The following is a 20275-nucleotide window of genomic DNA, read 5'->3' on the forward strand; positions in this document are numbered from 1 at the left end:
TGCCATAAAATCAACATGGAGTGTGATCAAGCCTTTAGCTCCAACTACCATTTAATGTATAAAGAACAGAAGAACATGACATCACCATAGCGATCAGTCAGCAAAATCCAGACTGTAGAAAATTCTACACGCCATCCAGTTTCTCCACATTAATTGCAATGGAAAAAAAAAAAAAAGGTGGAGAGGAAAATCTATAGGTTAAATAAGACTTCGGAGACATATCAGCAATTACAAAGTATACACTAAATTGAATCCTGGTTTAAATATCCAAACTGTAAAAAATAGTTATAAGGTAACTGGGAAAATTTAAACACTGGATAATTGCTGATATTAAGGAATTATTGTAATTTTTGAGGTGTGATAGTGATATTGAAGTTATTATTTTTAAAAGGAACCTGATATTTTAGAGAAATATACCCAAAAATACATGAAATAGTAGGATTCTAGAATTTGATCCAAAATAATTTTGGGGGGGATGTTAATAGGGGAAGGTATGGGTGAAACATGATTAGCCATGAGTTGATGATTTTTGAAGGTAAGGGATGAATACCTAGGTATTCATTACATTAGTCCATCTCCTTTTTTATAAGTTTAAAATTTTCCATAAAAACAATTTTTTCTCAAAGCAGAAAAGAACTAGCAGGCAAACACAAAAAAATCTGACCTGCAGAAAAAGTAATATTAGAGGAAAAGATACAGTCTTAAATATTTCTGCTAGTTATAGTCTTAAATGCTTATATTAGAAAGAATGAAAGACTGAGAATTAAAGGTGTAAGTACCCAGCTTAAGTTTGAAAAATAGCAATAGAACTCTCCCCTCACAAGTAAAAGAAAGTACATAGTAAAGGTAAGAGCAAAAATTAATGAGAAATCAATGAAAACATCAACAAAACCAAAATTGGTTCTTTGAAAAGACTTCGATAAATCTGTGGTGAAGTTGCTCAAGAAAAAGAGATAGAAGGTACAAATAAATAACATTAGGACTGCATAACTACAGACACAAGAAGAAATTTCAAAGAACATAAGAGAATACTACAAATAATTTTATGTCAATGTATTTGAAAACTTGAGTGTAATAGTAGTACACGTCTTTGAAAACTATATTTTAGGAAAGCTGACACAAGAAGAATAAAAACTGCAAATTGCCCTATAATTATTGAAGAAAATTAATTAGTAGCTTAAGTTTTGTTTCTCACACAGAAAACATCAAGTCCAGATAATTTTGAGAAGAGCTTCACCAGACTTTCAAGTAACAGGTTATTCCAATTGTTTAACAACTCTTCCAGGGAGAAGAAAAAGAAGGACTTTATCAAATTTATCTGATTAGGCTAGGAGAGTTTTTTTCTTTAAATTTAATTGTGGTAAAATACATACAACAAAATATTTGTGATTTTAACTATTTTTAGGTGTACAATGAGTGACATTAATTATGTTCACCATGCTGTACATTCCTCACCACTATCTCATAAGCCCAAACAGAAACTCAGTACCCAGAAAGCAACAATTCCCACTCCCACCTCCCCCCAGCCCCTGGCAACTACCAATAAACTCATGTCTCTATGCATTTGCCTATTTTAGATACTTCATATAAATGGGATCACACAATATTTGCCCTTCTGTGTTTGACATAATTCACTTAGCATAATGTTTTCAAGGTTCATCCATGTTGTAAAAACGTATTAGAACTTCATTCCTCTTTAGGGTGGAATAATATATTCCATTGTATATGTATACCCCACATTTTGTTTATATATTCATCTGTTGATAGACATTTGGATTGTTTCCATTTTTTGGCTATTGTGAATAATGCTGCAATGAATTGGTGTACAATTATCTCTTTGGGTCCTTGCCTTCAAGTCTTTTGAGTATATGCCTAGGAGTAGGATTTCTGAGTCATATGATTATTTTATGCTTAACTTCTTGAGAAACCGCCAAACTTTTCCACAGTGGCTGTACCATTTTGCATCCCATCAGCAATGCCCGAGGTTCCAATTTTTTCACAACCTCGCTAACACTTGTTATTTTCCTTTTTTTTTGCTATCCTAGTGAGTGGGAAAGGTCTCTGGGTGATGCAAATGGTTTGAGCTCGACTACTAACCTAAAGGTTGGTGGTTCAAACCCAGCCAGTAACGCCACAGAAGAAAGGCCTGGTGATCTGCTTCCATAATAAAGATTATAGCCAAGAAAACTCTATGGAGCAGTTCTACTCTGTAACAGGTGGAGATGCCATGAATCAGAATCGACTTAATGGTAACAGGTTTGATTTTCTTTGGTTTAGTGGATGTGAAGTGGTATCTCTTTGTGGTTTTGACTTGCATTTCTGTAATAACTAATGATGTTGAACATCTTTTTATGTGCATATTGGCCATTTATATAGCTTCTTTGGAAAAATGTCTATTCCAGGTCTTCGTTCATTTTTTAATTGAGTTGTTTATTTTTTTGTTGTCTTATTGTAAGAGTTCTTTATATATTAGGGATATTAAATCCTTTTCTGATATATGGTTCCCAAATATTTTCTTCCATTTTGTATGTTGTCTTTTCACTTTTTTGGCAAAGTCCTTTGATGACAAAGTTTTTCATTTTGATGAAGTGCAACTTATCTATTTTTTCTTTTGTTGATTGTGCTTCTGGTGTCCTATCTAAAAATCCATCATCAAAAGTAAGATCTTGGAGCCCTATGTTTTATTCTAAGAGTTTTATGGGTTTTTTTCTTGTATTTAGATCATTGATCTCTTTTGAGCTAATTTTCATATATGATCTGAGGTATGGGTCCAATTCATTCTTTTGTATGTGGAGATCTAGTTGTCCCAGGACCATTTGTTAAAAAAACTACACCTTCCCCATTGAATGAACTAGGCATCTTTGTTTAAAATTAATTTATCATTAGCATATGGGTTATTTCTAGGCTCCCAATTCTATTCTATTGGTCTATATGTCTATACTTACATCAGTACCACACTGTTTTGATTACTATAGCTTTATAGTATGTTTTGAAATTAGGTAGCATGAGTCCTCTTACTTTTTTCTTGTTTTTCAAGATTGTTTTGACTATTTAGGGTCATTTGCAATTCTATATAAATCTGAGGATCAGCTTTTCCATTTCTGCAGAACAAATTGCACAGATTTTGACTCTGTAGATTGCTTTGGGTAGTGTTGACATCTTAGCAAGATTAAGCCTTCTAATCCATGAACATGGAATACCTTTCTAATGTATTTAGGTCTTCTTTAATTTCTTCAAGCAATATTTTATAGTTTACAGTGTACAAGTCTTTAATCTCCCTGGTTAATTTTATTCCTAGGTATTTTGTTCTTTTAGATGTTACTGTAAATGGAATTGTTTTCTTAATTTTTTTTCAGATAGACCATTGCTGGTGTATAGAAACACAACTGATTTGTGCGTGTTACTGTTGTACCCTGCAACTTTGCTGAATTTATTTATTAACTCTAGAAATTTTCTTGTGATTTTTTTGGGATTTTCTATATAAAATATTCGTCATCTGTGGATATACACATTCTTACTTTTTCCTTTCCAGTTTGAAACATTTTATTTCTTTTTCTTGCTTAATTTCTCTGGCTAGAACTTCTAGTACAATATTGAATAGCAGTGGTGAAAGCTGGCATCCTTATCTTGTTCCTGATCTCAGGGAGAAAGCTCTCAGTCTTTCCCCATTGAGTAAGATGTTGATGTTGTTGTTACTATATGCCGTGGAGTTGATTCTGACTCACAGTGACCCTAGAGAACTGAGTAAAACTGCCCCACAGAGTTTCCTAGGTTGAAATTTTTATGGGAGCAGATCACCAGGTCTTTTATCCCGAGGAGCTGGGTGGGTTTGAACTACTGACCTTTTGGTTAGCAGTCGAGCGCTTAGCCATTGCACCACCAGGGCTCCGAGCATGATGTTAGCTGTGGGTTTTTCATAAATGCCTTTTATCGTGTTGAGGAACTTCCCTTCTATTCCTGGTTTGTTGAGTGCTTTTTATTATGAAAGGCTGTTGGATATTGTTAAAGGCCTCCTCTGCACCAATTGAGATGACTATGGAATATTTTCTTTTGTTCTATTAATGCTGTGTAGTAAACTGATTGATTCTCTTATGGTAAACCATCCTTGCATTGCTGGTACAAATCCCACTTGGTCATTAAAAGCTATATAATCCTTTTAATGTATTGTTGGATTCAGTTAGCTAGTATTTTGTTGAGAATTTCTGTATCTGCATTAGTAAGGGATATTGGTCTGTCATTTTCTTTTCTTGTGGTATCTTTATCTGACTTTGGTATCAGGGCAACACTGACCTCATTGAATGACTTAGGAAGTGTTCCCTCCTATTCTATTTTTTGGAAGCATTTGAGAAGGACTTGTTTTGGGCTAACAGACTTTTGATAAGAAACTAGATAAAGTCGGTATGAAAAAGGAGTCACTTGTCTATCTCACTCACAAACATAGATGCAAAAATCCTACAGAATGCAAGTATACCATAAACAAGCTGAGTTTATCTTAAAAATGTGCAATTGATTTAACATCAAAATTTCATTATTGGAATTATTCCCATTACACCTTGGAAAATAACTAAAGCCTATTCATGCTTAAGGAGCTCTGGCGGTACAGTGGTTAAGAGCTTGGCTGTAGCCAAAAGGTTGGAAGTTCGATCTACCAGCCCACTCCTTGGAAACCCTATGGGGCAATTCTACTTTGTCCTATAGAGTCATGATTGCCTCGATGGCAACAGGGTTTTTTAAAATTATTATTCATGCTTAAAACCGAATCCGTTGCTGTCAAGTCAATTCCGGCTCATAACGACCTTATAGTACAGACGGAACTGCCCTATAAGGTTTCCAAGGAGTGGCTGGTGGATTTGAACTGCCAACCTTTTGGTTAGTGGCTGTAGCTCTTAACCACTGTGCCACCAGGGCTCCAATCTTTACAGAAGCAGACTGTCGCATCTTTCTCCGCAGAGCGACGGGTAGGTTGAACGACCCACCTTTCGGTTAGCAGCCAATGGCTTTAGCCACTGCGCCACCAGAGCTCCTTATTAATGTTTAGGAGAGGGAAAAAAAATGCAAAATAGGAATATAAGAGAACTTCCTTTATCTTACGAAAAGACCCTTATAAATATTCTCTGCCAAAAACCTGTGGTGAACATTTTTCATAACGGCAAAATATTTAAAGCATCTTTAAAACTACAAATGAGAGGAGGACAATATCATTATTTCAACTCAACATTCAATACAGACCAGAGGGCCTAACCAGAGCTTTACAACAGGACACAAAAAAGAGAAAGTTTGAAATGGAAAAAGTAAAACTCTCATTCACTGACAATATGATTCTACACATAGAAAACTCTGAAGAATCTACTGGTCTCCAGAAACATGAAACAATAATTCTCTGGTTTTATAAGTCTCACAGTTCGTGGTACTTTGTCACAGCAGCCCCAGGAAGCTAATAGAACACCCCAGAGAAAACGTGCACATAAGTATATATGTGTCATGGATTGAATTGCTTCCCCCCACAATATGTGTCAACTTGGCTGGGCCATGATTCCCAGTATTGTGTGACTGTCCACCATTTTGTCATCTGATGTGATTTTCCTGTGTGTTGGAAATCCTACCTCTGTGATGTCGATGAGGTGGGATTGGTGGTAATTGTGCTGATGGGGCGGGACTCAATCTGCAGGATTGGGTTGTGTCTTGGGTCAGTCTCTTTTGAGATATAAAGGAGAGAAGTGAGCAGAGAAACAAGGGGACCTCATACCACCAAGAAACAAGAGGCAGGAGAATAGCACGTCCTTTGGACTCAGGATCCCTGCACTGAGATGCTCCTAGTCCAGGGGAAGATTGATGACAAAGGCCCTCCCCCAGAGTCAACAGAGAGAGAAAGCTTTCCCTTGGAGCTGGCATCCTGAAGTTGGACTTCTAGCCACCTCCTAGACTTTGGGAGAATAAATTTCTCTTTGTTAAAGCCATCCACTTGTGGTATTTCTATTACAGCAGCACTAGATAACTAAGACAATATGCTCCAGGAGAAATGCACACGAGTATTCATAGATGTCTTGTTTGTAAGAAAAAAATGATAGGTAGGTAGGTAGATATATAGACAACCCTTTGACAAAATTAATAAATGAATTGTGACATATTCCCATGGAATACTGATGAAGATGGGTAAGATACAGCTACATACATCAGCATGGATGAATCTTAGAAATAGAACATTGCTTGAAAAAAGCAAGTAGCAGAAGACAACATAGAGTTTGATACCATTTTATAAATCTCATAAATAAGCAAAATAGAAAAATGTATTCTTTATGTACTAATATATATGCTATGGCAATAAAGAAAAACAAGTGAAAAATGGACATGAATTCAGAATTATGATTGCCTTTGGGTGGAGAAGAGGAATATCATCCGAATTCTTTTTCTTGAGTTGGGTTTTATGGGTGTTTATTTTATTGATATCCTTCAGAGTATGAATTCTATATTATATATATTCTTGTATATGTATTGAATACTGTATTTTTTAAACATTATTTTTAAGAGTTGAGGGAAAAGGATTACCTCAGGGAAGGTGTGAGAAGTGATGGATGGAAAAAAAGATTCTTAATTTTATATCATTTTGCACAATTTCAATGATTTTATCAGTATAACATTTTACCCTGTTATTTGTATTATAGTAGGCGGAGGAGGAGGAAGGAAAGATGAAGGAGGAGGAGGAGAAAGAATGTGGTAACTCTTTAAAAGCCAACGTGAGATGAAATTAACTAAGCTATGGGCGTGATAAAACGGATCAGGTATGGTAGGGGTGAGCATCATTCCCCGAAAAGAGCAGAAAGCACTTGGCATGAAAGCATGGCAATACTGTGTTGACCTCAATGGTCAAAGGCAATTTGGCATTGTCCAGAGTAAGGGGAAATGGAAGCCCCTTCAAACAGAGAGGGAGGCAGACACAGTTTTTACTCTTCCCATTCCTTCACCCTTTGTTCTGTCTTCCTTTTCCACCTACCTAATTCTTACTCATTCTTCAAGTCTTAAAGAAGCTTCTCTCCAGTCCTCATTATACATCCCACCGTGCGTGCGTCATTTTTGTAGCCGTATTTTTTTGAAACAGTTCTCTAGACTGTAAACTTCTTGAAGGTGGAGATTATGTCTGTTTTATTTTTTTTATCCCTGAATCCTTATCCCTGGCACAGAATCTGATACACTAAAGTGAAGAAACGCATAATTAAACCGTGAGTGACAGATCTTGAATGCGTGAGTGAAAAACAATGTGTTAGTAGCCATTTATGTTTGTATCCATCCTCAAGTTCAATGGGCATAAGTTGGGGAATGCAAAATGAAGCGAAGTCTTTGCAAACCAGTTTACTATGTAACACTTTACAATATGATTTTAGGTCCCGTCACCAAATCTTCCATGGCCCTGGCACCAAAGTTTCCAGAATTAATTATTAGACTACTTTAAATTTGTCCAAAACTTCATGAATGTGGCTGAGAAGAAAGGTATCTTGTTATCGTCCAAGGTATTAAAAAAAGATACTTCTTTACACATGGTTTGTAAAAAAAAGTTTAAAGTTGTGGTTTTTATAACAATATGCACGTGCTAGGCATAGAATGAGATTTAATAGCCTAAATTTCTCTAAGATATTAAGTGTTGGCCAATAGCTGCTACCTCTCTTGACCCTGACACAGAATCTTTTAAGCTGAAAAAGTATATTAAAATACATTTTTGAAAATACTCTAGAGAAGTGCTAACTCTTTCTAAAGTAAATTTATAGTAAAATTTGAAGCCTGGGTTTATTTTCACCTAATCTAATGGCAAATAATTTTGAGAACATTAGGCTGTTTGGAGACCCAGGCTCTCATCCCAGCTATATCTCTAACGAGCTATGTAAATACTATTGAGTCGTTTAAATACCATCAGTTTCCTCTTCTTCAAATACAAAATAAAGGAATTAAACAAGCACATGAATAATTATCAACACCTGGTTGCAAACGTTCAAAATGAAGTATGCTACAAAATTTCATTATGTACCTGTGGTCAGCCCAAAGTTTTTGGAGTATCTGCCCCAACTTTGCTTATGTTTGAAAAAAGTGACCATCCAAGTTTTTTTTTTTTTTTCTCCCAGCAGGATCAAGGGCCAATGTTCCTTCTTACACTGTGGCTATTACTTCCAAAGACATAGACTCAAGAAGTTTGCTTTGGTAGAGAACTCTCGTTATGAATTGAATTGTGTCCCCTAAAACTATGTGTCATAAACCCTAACCTCTATCATCCATGGATGTCATCCCATTTGGGACTAGGGTTTTCTCTGTTATGTTGATAAGGCCACATCAGTGTAGCCCAGAAGCTAGCACAAATGGGGAAAAGATAGATGCCAAGTGGAGATCTCTGAGGAATGCCTAGAATAATGCTGGAGAAGCTGAGACAAGGCTTTTCCCCCTAGAACTGACAGAGAGCCTTCCCCCAGAGCCAGTGCCCTGAGTTCGAACTTCTAGCTTCCTACACTGTGAGAAAATAAAGTTTTGTTCTTTAAAACCACCCACTTGTGGTGCATCTCTTACAGTAGCACTAGGAAACTGAAATGACCTTGTGGGCATTCGTTCTCCTTCCCTCACTAGGGAGCCTGCTGGCCTCCTGGGACACAGCCCCCTCTGCCCTCAGGAAGACGGGCGTCGTCTGGGAGCTCCGTACAGAAGACTGGATGCTAGAAGTGCTCGGAAATGGCTTTTCCTCAGTAGCAGCCCCGTCCTGGACACAGCGGCACTCGCAGTCTTCATTAGTGTGAACACGGCTATGTAAGCCTTAAATTTTGGAGTGTTTATGTTTGCCCCCAAGAGCTGTGTGAGCACAGAATCCCTGTCCTACCACCACAGGCAAAAGAGGAGCAAGCTGAGGACACTGTCTAAGGTTCCTGGCCCTTTGCTGTAAAGAATTTGTGTACTGAAGGGCCCTTCGCGGGCAGTCAATTTGCTTTTGTCCTTCAAAGAAAAGGAAATATTAAAGTGTGGCTCCTTTACAGCACTTTCAAGATTTTTATTTACGTAGAGAAATGGGTGTCATTTGTCTTTCTGATGCATTGTTTGGCCTTTCAAATCTGGTGGGGAATTACGGGGTGAGAGGCTGGAGGACCTAGAACAACATTTAGCTTTGAGATCTGGTGCATAGTAGTTACACATAAGCTTCTAGCCTCTCTGCCTCCTGACATTGCTATTCAGTCAGTTGAAATGGACAAAGAAAATTCAGGCTTAATTGTCCACTTTATCCATTTATTTATTGAACGTCGGCTCGATGTTAGCACTGCTCAGGGCACTGGGGTATAATTAATAGGTGCTGGTTCCTGCCCTTAAAGATCTGACAGTCTATTGAAGAAGAGAAAAGGACAAGTAAACAGAAAATTACAATACCTGTGATAAATTCAAGACTATGTACATACACTTTCCATCACTCATCTGTCAGATTGTCGTACTGCGGTGGCTTGCATGTTGCTGTGATACTGGAAGCTATGCCATTAGTAGTTCAAATACTAGCAGGGTCACGTGTGGTGGACAGGTTTCAATGGCATTTCCAAACTAAGACAGACTAGGAAGAAAGGCCTGGTGACCTACTTCCGAAAATTAGCCAATGAAAACCCAATGGATCCCAACAGAATATTATTTGATACAGTGCTGGAAGATGAGCCCCTAGTTGGAAGGCACTTAAAATACAACGGACTCGAGCACACCAACAATTGTGAAGGTGGCACCAAAAAAAAACAAACCTGTTGCTGTCGAGTCAATCTCAACTCATAGCAACCCAATAGGACAGAGTAGAACTGCCGCATAGGATTTGCAAGGAGCAGCTAGTAGATTTGAACTGCCCGCCTTTTGATGAGCAGCTGAGCTCTTAACCACTGTGCCAGCAGGGCTCTGAAGATGACACAGGACTGGGGAATGTCTTGTTCTGCTGGACATGGGGTCACCGTGAGTCAGAGCCGACTCGACAGCAACTAATGACATACATACTTTAAATTTCTCCTAGGAGTCACGAAGAAGTTTTGAATAAATGGAAACATATACTCTCTTCTTGGACAGAAAGATTCGGTATTATAAAGCTATCCATTCTCTCCTAATTTATCTTAAAATTTAACACAATGACACTTAAAAGGACAGTAGGATTTTTTTTTAACTAATTAAGTAAATGTTCAAGAGTACTCAGAAAAATTCATAAAAGAAGATTAAGGGAGAAAGATCAACCCTACCATATATTAACAGCTATTGAACTTCGCATGAAAAGACAAATTAATGGACCAGAACAGAATTCAAAAATAGACTCAAATACTTACAGAAAATTAGTATATAATAAAGTGGGCATTTTAAAGCAGTAGGGAAAAATGATCAGTTTTATACCAGTCAATAGATTTGACAGATATGCAATTACAGTATATATCTCAAGCCAGGTCTTTTACTGAGGCTTCAAATCATCATATTAAACCAGTAAAGGCTTCTGGATTAATAAACTCTTGTGAACACTAAGAGGTGGGATAGCAAACTGTGAGTTTTCTATGGTCCCAAGCTGCCAAAGTCTTTAGTTTATGTCGTATTGAGCTAGTCTTCCTCTACATGTTGGATTTTCCAAATAAAAAGTGATTATTGCATTTCTTCTTAATCAGATTCTAGTTTGTAAATGATCATACGTGTCTCTAGTGCTTAAGGATTGTTTTCAGTTACATTTTTATACACAATGCATGAGGTAGAAAGCTAAATTTAAGTCTTTCAATTTGATTTCAAAAAGTGATTGGACCCTGTAAAAGAAAATTGGCATCCATCCATATCCACACACACACACACACACACACACACACACACACACACACTCAGTTCCAGTATGTGTCAGAAACTGGGCTAAATGCTAAAGATATAGCAATGAAAGTATTTAGTTGTTCCCAGTCTAGTAGGAATGAAAGTCAACGGCACAAAAGATCATACAATAAAATGTGAAAGTGTTGGGTTAGAGCAGGGAAACTGTCAACCTGGCTTCTGATAGGACAAACTGGTGGTAAATGGGGAGAAATGTCAGGAAATAATTTCCCAAGTTGATGATGCCTGTGATGGTTAAGGTTGTGTGCTAACTTGGCTGGGCCATGATTCTCAGTGGCTTGGCAGTTATGATGTAGTTTGGCAGTCGTATAATCATGTAATCATCTCCATGATGGGATCGGATATAATGTCATCACCTCCATGATGGGATCTGCTATGAGTAGCCAGTCAGGTGAAAGGGAGTTTCCTTGGGGGTGTGGCCTGCATCCAATATAGGTGGACTTTCCAGCAAAGCTTGTTGACTTTTGCTCACTCTGGATTCTGCAGCTGGTTTCCATTCATCTGACACCGGTTCTTGGGACTTGAGCTATCAACTTACCTGTGGTCTTACCTGCCGATCTTGGGATTCATCAGTCTCCGCAGCCTGTGAGCCAGAGGCCTGCTGTTTGAACTGCTGATCTTGAGCTTGGCAGCCCCTGCAGCTACGTGAGTCAGGAGACCCTCCAGCCTGACCCAGCCTGTACAACCTCTTGAGACATTTCTTTGATATAAATCTCTCTCTATATGTATATATTTATATGCTTTACTGGTTTTACTTCTCTAGAGAACCCAGCCTAAGACAATGCCTAAGTGTTATGATTCTAACCAATTGCTGTCAAGTCAACTCCGACTCATGGCGACCCCACGTGTGTCAGAGTAGAACTGTGCTCCATAGGGTTTTCAATGGATGACTTTTCAGAAGTCAATCACCAGGTCTTTCTTCCAACATGCCTCTGGGTGGACTTGGACCTCCAGCCTTTCAGTTAGCAGCCGAGTGTGTTAACCATTTGCACCATGAAGGAACTCCATCATGATTCAAGGTCTACTATATAGATATAGATACAAATGGAAGTTAAAATTCTTGAATCAGGAATACATCAGTGGTTTTTACTAAGGCTGAATCGTCTTTAGGACAATCCATCACTGTGTACACGTAATAGTCAATGGGATTTGCAGAAATTCCAACGATGACCTCTGTTTCAGTTCCCTTGACACTGTTTTTGAAGGGTAACCCCCTCTGTATCTCAGGGAGAAAGACTATGTAGCGTGATGAAAAGAAGAAAAACTTTAGAGTCAGCAGAGCCTGGGTTTGGCTTCTGGTGCTTCCCACTTGACTATTTGGCAACCTTGCATCACCCAACCTCTTTGAACTTCCAATTTCTTCATCTATAAATGTAGAATACTTTGGACATGTTATCAGGAGGGATCAGTCCCTGGAGAAGGACATCATGCTTGGTAAAGTTGAAGGTCAACGAAAAAGAAGAAGACCATCAACGAGATAGACTGACAGAGTGGCTTCAACGATGGGCTCAAGAACAACAAGGATTGTGAAGATGGTGCAGGACTGGGCAGTGTTTCGTTTTGTTGTACATAGGGTCGCTATGAGTCGGAACTGACTCGGCAACAGCTAACAACAACAACAAATGTAGAATGAGAATACTTATCTGACTCGGTTGCTGTATGAATTAAATGAGAAACTATGTGCATAACAGAACAATATTTTGAAATGTTAATCATTGGTATTTCATTCATAGGAAACCACACTCTTGCCCACCACCCCTTCCATCTTTCACACTAGCCATGATGGTGAGGCTCCCTGACTGGTGAAGGGCCACATGAAAAACAGATTGTGGCCTTCCGACTCCAAGAATAGGTATTAAAAATCCACAGTAGAAACAAGAGTTCCTACAGCCAAAGTTTTTGTTCATAAAAATATTTATTTTTGTTTGTTTTTTAGTGAGAAAAGTATTTTTGAGGATGAAAAAGAATAAAGATCTGAAGAACGCAGGGAAATAAAGTTAATACTATAAACACTAGTGCTAGAAAGAGTGCCTAATGGTGTAAGAATGAGATTTTTCCCTCCCAAAAGGAGGTAGAGTTTGAACAGTTAAAAGGAGAGTTGAGATGGAGGGAAAAGCAGTATAGTTAAGCGCTGAGTGGACTCTCTGAGACGTGATACTGTGCCAATACTCTGGACGATCTGTACTCAACTCTAAATCAGACATTCCTATTTCCCCACATACTTGTCTTTTGGAGAACATAGCTAAGCTCAGAATGCCTGTTTTCCCGTTGGGGCCATGTGTGCTCAACCTGCATCTCCCAAGATGTTCAGTCCCCAATCTCAGCCCTTGCTGAGGTTTCTTCAATTATTTGTGGAAACATAACTGAAGGTGGCATAGTGGTTAAGAGTTTGGCTGCTAACCAAAAGGTTGGCAGTTCGAATCCACCAGCTGCTCCTTGGAAACCTGTGGGGCAGCTCTACTCTGTCCTATAGGGTCGCTATGAGTCAGAATCGACTTGATGGCAGCGGGTTTGGTTTAGTTGTTTTAGTACCTCTTATGCAGTAAGTCAAACAACTATTTATATATGAAAAAAAGAGAAAATTAACAAATCACTAGTTAACTTGATCAAGAATAAAGAGAAAAGGCACAAATAACCAAAATTAAGAATAAGAATGGGCGAACCACTCCCAGATGCTAAGAAAATTAAAAGAGCATTAGGAGAAAATACTTTGAATAAATCGGTGCTAATTTTTTTAAATTTGGAGTCAATTGATTAATTTCTAGGAAAATTTAAGTGAACAAATTGAGATCAAAAAAGCTTAATAAACGGATCAATAACTATGGACAAAGCAGAGAAAACTGTCAGAGTTACCCCTCCCTTCTCCCACACACAAATGTGCCAGGTCTAGTTTTTTTTTCATGGAATGGGCAACATTTTTCTTAAACTTTTCAGAGTATAGAGAAAGTTCTTTTTGTGAAGTCAATACTGACAAAATTAATTTTGAAAAGGAAAAGTACAGATCAATCCAACTTACTGATGCAAAAATGAAAAATAAAATCCCAGTAAACAGAATTCAGCAGTATTTTAAAAGAAAAATACACCATGGCTGAATGGGTTTTATTCAGGAAATGTAAGGAATGCTCAGTATTAGAAAAAATATTAATTCTCAGCATTACAAGGTCAAAGGAAAAATGTGATCTGAATAGATGCTGAAATGTCATTTGACAAAATACGCCATTTGTGCTTGATTTTTAGAAAATGTTACTAAAGCAGAAAGAGAAATATACATCCTTAATATGATAAAGGGGCCCTGGTCATGCAGTAGTTAAGAGTTCAGCTGTTAACCAAAAGGTCGGCAGTTTGAATCCACCATCTGCTCCTGGGAAACCCTATGGGGCAGTTCGACTCTGTCCTATAGGGTCACTGTGAGTCGGAATCAACTTGACGGCAGTGGGTTTGGTTTTTTTGGTAATATGATAAAATCACATATCTTAAACTGATAGCACCATCATGTTTAATGGCGAAACATTGGACGCATTCCACTAACATGAGAGAAAAAATATACGGATACCTGTTATCTCCACTATTATTTAACATTGTTCTGGAAGTTCTAGCCAATATAATTAGATAAAAGAATGAATTAAGAAGTAGAGATATTATAAAGAAGGAAGCAACTGCTTATTCACTTGCAAATGAACTTAAACTAGACCTTAGCTCACTCTTCATCCAAAACAAATTCTATATGTATCAAGTATTTAAATGTTAAAAAAAAAAACCATGGAATAACTTTAAAAAAAAAGTGAGAAATATATTTTATAATACTGAGTGAGGAAAGCCTTCCTAAATATGAAACAAAAACAAGAAATGGTCAACGGATTTACCTACGTTTAAACATAAAGCTTTGTAGAGACAAAGAAGGCAGTATAAGTAAGCCTGAAAAGACAAGTGGCAAATTAGTTGAAAAAATTTCGAAATCATGTGAGAGAGAGTTCCCACCAGGTGAACAAAAGGAAGAATGTTACGTCTCCTATTTCACATGAAAACCAGATATTTGCCTATGAGATTAATAAAGATTAAAGAGATTGACAATCACTGTATTTGTGAGTGTCTGGCAAGACAGGAGAAACACAATTTCGGTGGGAGTAAAAACTGGTATAACTATTTGGAAAGTCAGGCTGGTAATATTTATAAAACTTTAAAATACTTGTACTCTCATAGATTGCTGGTATGTGAGCAAATCGACACAACTGGAAAGTCTTTTGCAGTATCTACTGAAGCTGTTCATGCACGTAACCTATGACTCCGTAATTCTTAGGTATACAAACCAAAAACCAAATCCATTGCCATCGAGTGGATTCCAACTCATAGCGATCCTATACGACAGAGTAGAACTTCCCCATAATAGGGTTTCCAATGCTGTAATCTTTATGGAAGCAGACTGCCACGTCTTTCTCCTGAGGAGCGGCTTGGAGTTTGAACCACTGACCCTTCGGTTAACAGTCAAGGTCTTAACCACTGCACCACCAGGACTCCTTCCCTATGTATATACCTCCCAAAAAGTATTTACTTATGTGTACCAAAAGATATATACAAGAATGCTCTTAGATCTAATCTGGATATACTCTAAATTTTCCTTAACAGTGGAATCAGTAAATATATTTTGGTATTTCAAACAATGGATTAAAAATGGAAATTAACTAACTACTGCTATACTTAGCAATATAGATGAATCTTAAAAAAAAAGCCAGCCACAAAAATATATACAATGCCTGAATCCATTTAGAAAAGTTCAAAAACAAGCAAAAGAATGTATGATGTTGGAAGTTAAGATAGTGGTTACCTTTAGGGAGAGGTTGGGGAGTAATTGGGAAGGGACAGGAGGGGCTTGATGGTTAATGTTATGTGTCAACTTGGCTAGGCCATGATTCTCAGTGGTTTGGCAAATATTATTTAATCATCCTTCACTTTTTGATCTGATGTGAGCAGCCAATTAGTTGGAAGGGGAGTTTCTTTAAGGGTGTGGTCTACATCCAACATATATGGATATTCTGGCAAAATTCATGCCCTCTCTCGATCTTGCACTCGTCTAGTGGTCTGACCGCTAGTTCTTGAAGAAGTCTTCAGGCAGCCTCCTGACCTGCAAATTTTGGATCTCCCAGCTCTAGTGACCCCATGAGCCAGCAGCCTGATACCTGACCTGCAGATTTTGTGTTCCTCAGCCCCTGCAACAGCATGAGTCAGAATCCTCTGCCTGATGCCTGACCCACGGATTTGGGACTTACCACTCTCTACAACTGCATGAGCCATTTCCTTGAAATAAATCTCTCTCCATATATATATGCTTCACTGGTTTTATTCCTGCAGAGAACTCAGCCTAAAACAAGGGGGATTACTGAGAGGTGAGTAATGTTCTATTTGCTGATCTGAATGTACTCTACTCATGAACATTCATCAGAGCTGTACATTTAGGGAGCCCTGGTGGTGCAGCGGTTAAGAGCTCGGCTGCTAACCAAAAGGTCGGCAGTTTGAATCCATCAGCCGCTCCTTGGAAACCCTATGCGGCAGTTCTACTCTGTCCTATAAGGTCACTATGAGTTGAAATCAACTCAGCAGCAAGGGGTTCAGTTACAGGTACACTTAGGAGTGGTGCATTATCATTATGTATATTACATTTTTAACTAAAAAAATGCTTAAATGTGTATAATCTTTGGCCTATTAAAGAATTTCGCTATAGACATTTATCCAAAGGATCTAATGGGATAAATGTGCAAGGTTTTGTGCACAGGGATATTCATCACAGTATTATTTATCACTAGAAAACATGAAACCAATTGAAGTCCATCAGTAGGGGACTGGCTAAGTATACCATGGTACAGCCATATAAAGAATATTATATAGACATATACCTTTATGTATTAAAAAGATTATGTATATGTATTTTCACTGACACATAATTCTAAAACACATTGTTTGACAACAACGAAAGCAAAAACGTATAGTGTGAGCTGTGAGCTCGTGTATGAAGTTGAGTTTGTATGCATACAGAAATATAAACAGGAATGTTCAGTGAAATATTAATAGGGGATAATTTGAGGTTGCACAGTTTCTATGTGTATCATATTATTTTCATAATCAGAAAAAATATATTTTCATTTTGGAAATAGAATTGCTTATATCACAATAAGCTTTTTATTAACAAATTTTAATAGAAAAAACATAGATTACACAAAGAAAGTATTTGGAATTAACATATTATAAATCCTTCCCCCAAGTGTTACATGTGGGCATCAAATGTTCCAAATTTATTTTGAGATTCCTTTACATCTACTGAGTTTCTCTAGAGTAAACCTTGAACTGTTCCAGTAAATATTTTTTAAGAACATACGAGAGGCAGTCTCCGAGTTAGGAACTTTTGATTTACATACAGCTCGTGGTTACGAACCACCTCTAGTAAAGCCTATTGCATTAAAAATTCGAGGTATATAAAAAAAAATTCAAGGTATATATGGTGGTTTGTAATGACCCAACAGGAGCTACTTTGTGACGAGCATTGAAACATCATTACTATTACTGTATCACTATGTTAAAAATGTTTTCGTGTATCTAGAAGTGTGTTTTTTTAAATTTTTTATGCATAGAAATGTAGACTATATACTAAGACAAACATTTGACTAACTGATGTTGGATATGAACCGTACCTAACTGTTCCAACTTACGTACAAATTCGACTTAAAGACAGACTTAGGAACAGAAGTTGTCCATAATCTGAGGACTGCCTGTATGTGTAGGATCATTGTGCACAGAGGATGGAACAATAAATCGGACTTCTACTGACTCCCTGGTGCTTAGCTTTTTAGCAAAAAGACTTGGATACTATGGGGGATTATGAGAAATGTGCTCCTCAATTGTGGGAAACTGCACTGTGATAGTGTGTGTGTTTGCATGTTCACACACATGAAATGAGAGAGTTGTCCAATTGTATAATCCAAGAGTAAATAATAATTTTTTTTGAATATTTTATCGTGTTTTAGGTGAAAGTTTACACAGCATATTAGATTCCCATTTAACAATTCATACACAAATCATTCCGTAACACTGGTTACAATCCCCGCAATGTGTCAACACTCTCCCCATTTCCACCCCGCCTGCCCTATTTCCATCCACTCAGTTTCCCTGCCCCTCCTTACCTTCTCATCTTTGCTTTTGGGTAAATGTTGACCGTTTGGTCTCGTATTGTTTACAGGAGCACATTCCTCACAGGTGTTATTGTTACTTTAGAGGCCAATCTATTATTTGGCTGAAAGGTGACCTCTGGGTGTGGCTGCAGTTCCAGGTAAAAAGGGTGTCTCAGGGTGATAGTCTTGGGGGTTCCTCTAGTCTCCATCAATCCAGTAAGTGGTAAATAATAACTTAGGGAGGAATCATGAAATAGGTGCACTTCATATTGACGATGACTGTAAAAAGCAAAAGTTTGAGCTCTAAGTAAAAAAAATTTGGGTAGCGCACCTAGCATTCATGGGCCTCATCAAACAAACAAACAAACACCACTTTGTCTTATTTTATTGTAGAGTAATTATAATATCCCCTGTGGTAGGAAGAATTATGCCCCCCCCCCAAAGAAGTCCATGCCCTAATCCCCAGAAGCTGTGAATATGTTACCTTATATGGCAAAAGGAATTTTGCAGGTGTCATTAAGACCTTGAGATGTAGAGACTATCCTGGATTATCCAGATAGGTCCAATCTAAGTACTTGAGTTTTTAAAATTGGAGAAACTTTCTTTATGGTCAGAGAGAGATGTAGTGATGAAAGAAAGGTCAAAGAGATGCATTATTACTGGCTTTGAAGATGAAGGGGAGGGGGCAACGAACCAAAGAATGTAGGGGTTTTCTAGAAGCTCGAAAAAGCAAGGAAAGAGATTCTCCCCTACAGCCTCCAGAAAGGAATGAAGCCCACCAACACCTTGATTTCAGCCCAGTGAGACCTGAGCCAGACTTCTGACCTAGAAAACTGTAAGATAATAAATGTTGTGTTGTTTTAAGCCACTAAGTTTGTGGCAATTTGGTACCGTGGCAAAGGAAACCAATACACTCACTTTTTAGTTTTTGAGTACTTTACAATTTACAGATATTTTATCTCATATCAATCTGGGTTGTTTGTTTTTTTCAAAGACATGGAAAGCTTTAAGCAAAAATGAGTCAAAATAATAGAAAATCAAAAGTGGACAATTTCCAGCGTGCAATCGTTGACCGGTCAATTCATACACAAGTAAAAGCAAAAATTTCTGAATGCGTCTGAGGCAAAACAAAACGAACAGAAAACAAACCCAGAGCCCATCAGCCTCTGATAAGGGGCTGCTCCTCAAAGTTGTCAAAGGCCATTTTTCTTGGGATGTTTTTAGCACTTACAATAGATTCTTTTATAATGTTGCATTAGACATAGGCCTCCATTCCAGAGCCTTCTTTAAGACCAGAAAACCTGTCCACTCCTTGTTTTCATTTTTTTACCCTTAAATCCTAGGACAGAGCTTGCTTTCTTCTCTTCTTGGTAAGTGATACCACCCAGCCTTCCCTTAAGGTACTGCTCTCCAAATCTGGCTGCAGGACAGCCCGTCACCCCAATTTTCCCTCTTTTTAGTTTTTTCTAAAGACAAGCACACAGGCTCATTTCATTTTCAGAATTTCATCTCTAACTACTACAGAGAAGGAGTCCCCGGGTTGTGCAAAGAGTTAACACGCTCGACTGCTAACTGAAAGGTAGGAGGTTCAAGTCCCCCCACTAGTGCCTAGGAAGAAAGACTTGGCAATCTAGGTCCAAAAAATCAGCCATTAAAAACCCTATGGGGCACAGTTCTACTCTGACCCACATGGGGTCGCCATGAGTCAGAGATGACTCAAAGGCAACTGGCTAACTGGTTACCACAGTGAAACAAAGACAGAATGACAAAAATAGCAAACGTGGGCAGGTCTTACATTCTGTGGCTCCTGAGTAATTAAAGTCATAACTGGTGAAAAGCAAAGCTGAGAAGAAGCAGTGCTGACGGGTCACCAACACACAAAAGGTATGAAATTAAAATTTAATAATTGAGTAAAATTGTCAGTAGCTCTTAACCACTCTGGATGTCTATGCATATGTAAAATAGCTCCAGGCCTGGACTTTTCTCTCTTTTTCTCCACGATGGAATTGTAGAATTATTCGATGCTAGCACTGCAAGAAGCCTGAGCGGTCATTTAGGCCATCCCCACATTTTCCTAAGGGAAAGATTGAAAGCCAGAAAGATGGTGACTTGTCTGTCCTTCGACTTCTTTTTCTTTGCTTTTCAATCTTTTCCCATCAAGCACATAAGCCAATGATTGGGTGAGATTATTCAGGCTGGGGTCATTCTATTCGTTATTCTTACTGACCATGACAATCTCTTCCTTTAATGGCTTTCTTTCCTATCTAATCTTTAAT

The sequence above is a fragment of the Trichechus manatus genome, unplaced genomic scaffold, assembly GCF_000243295.1.
Source record: "Trichechus manatus latirostris isolate Lorelei unplaced genomic scaffold, TriManLat1.0 scaffold00013, whole genome shotgun sequence".
Taxonomy (NCBI): Eukaryota; Metazoa; Chordata; class Mammalia; order Sirenia; family Trichechidae; genus Trichechus; species Trichechus manatus.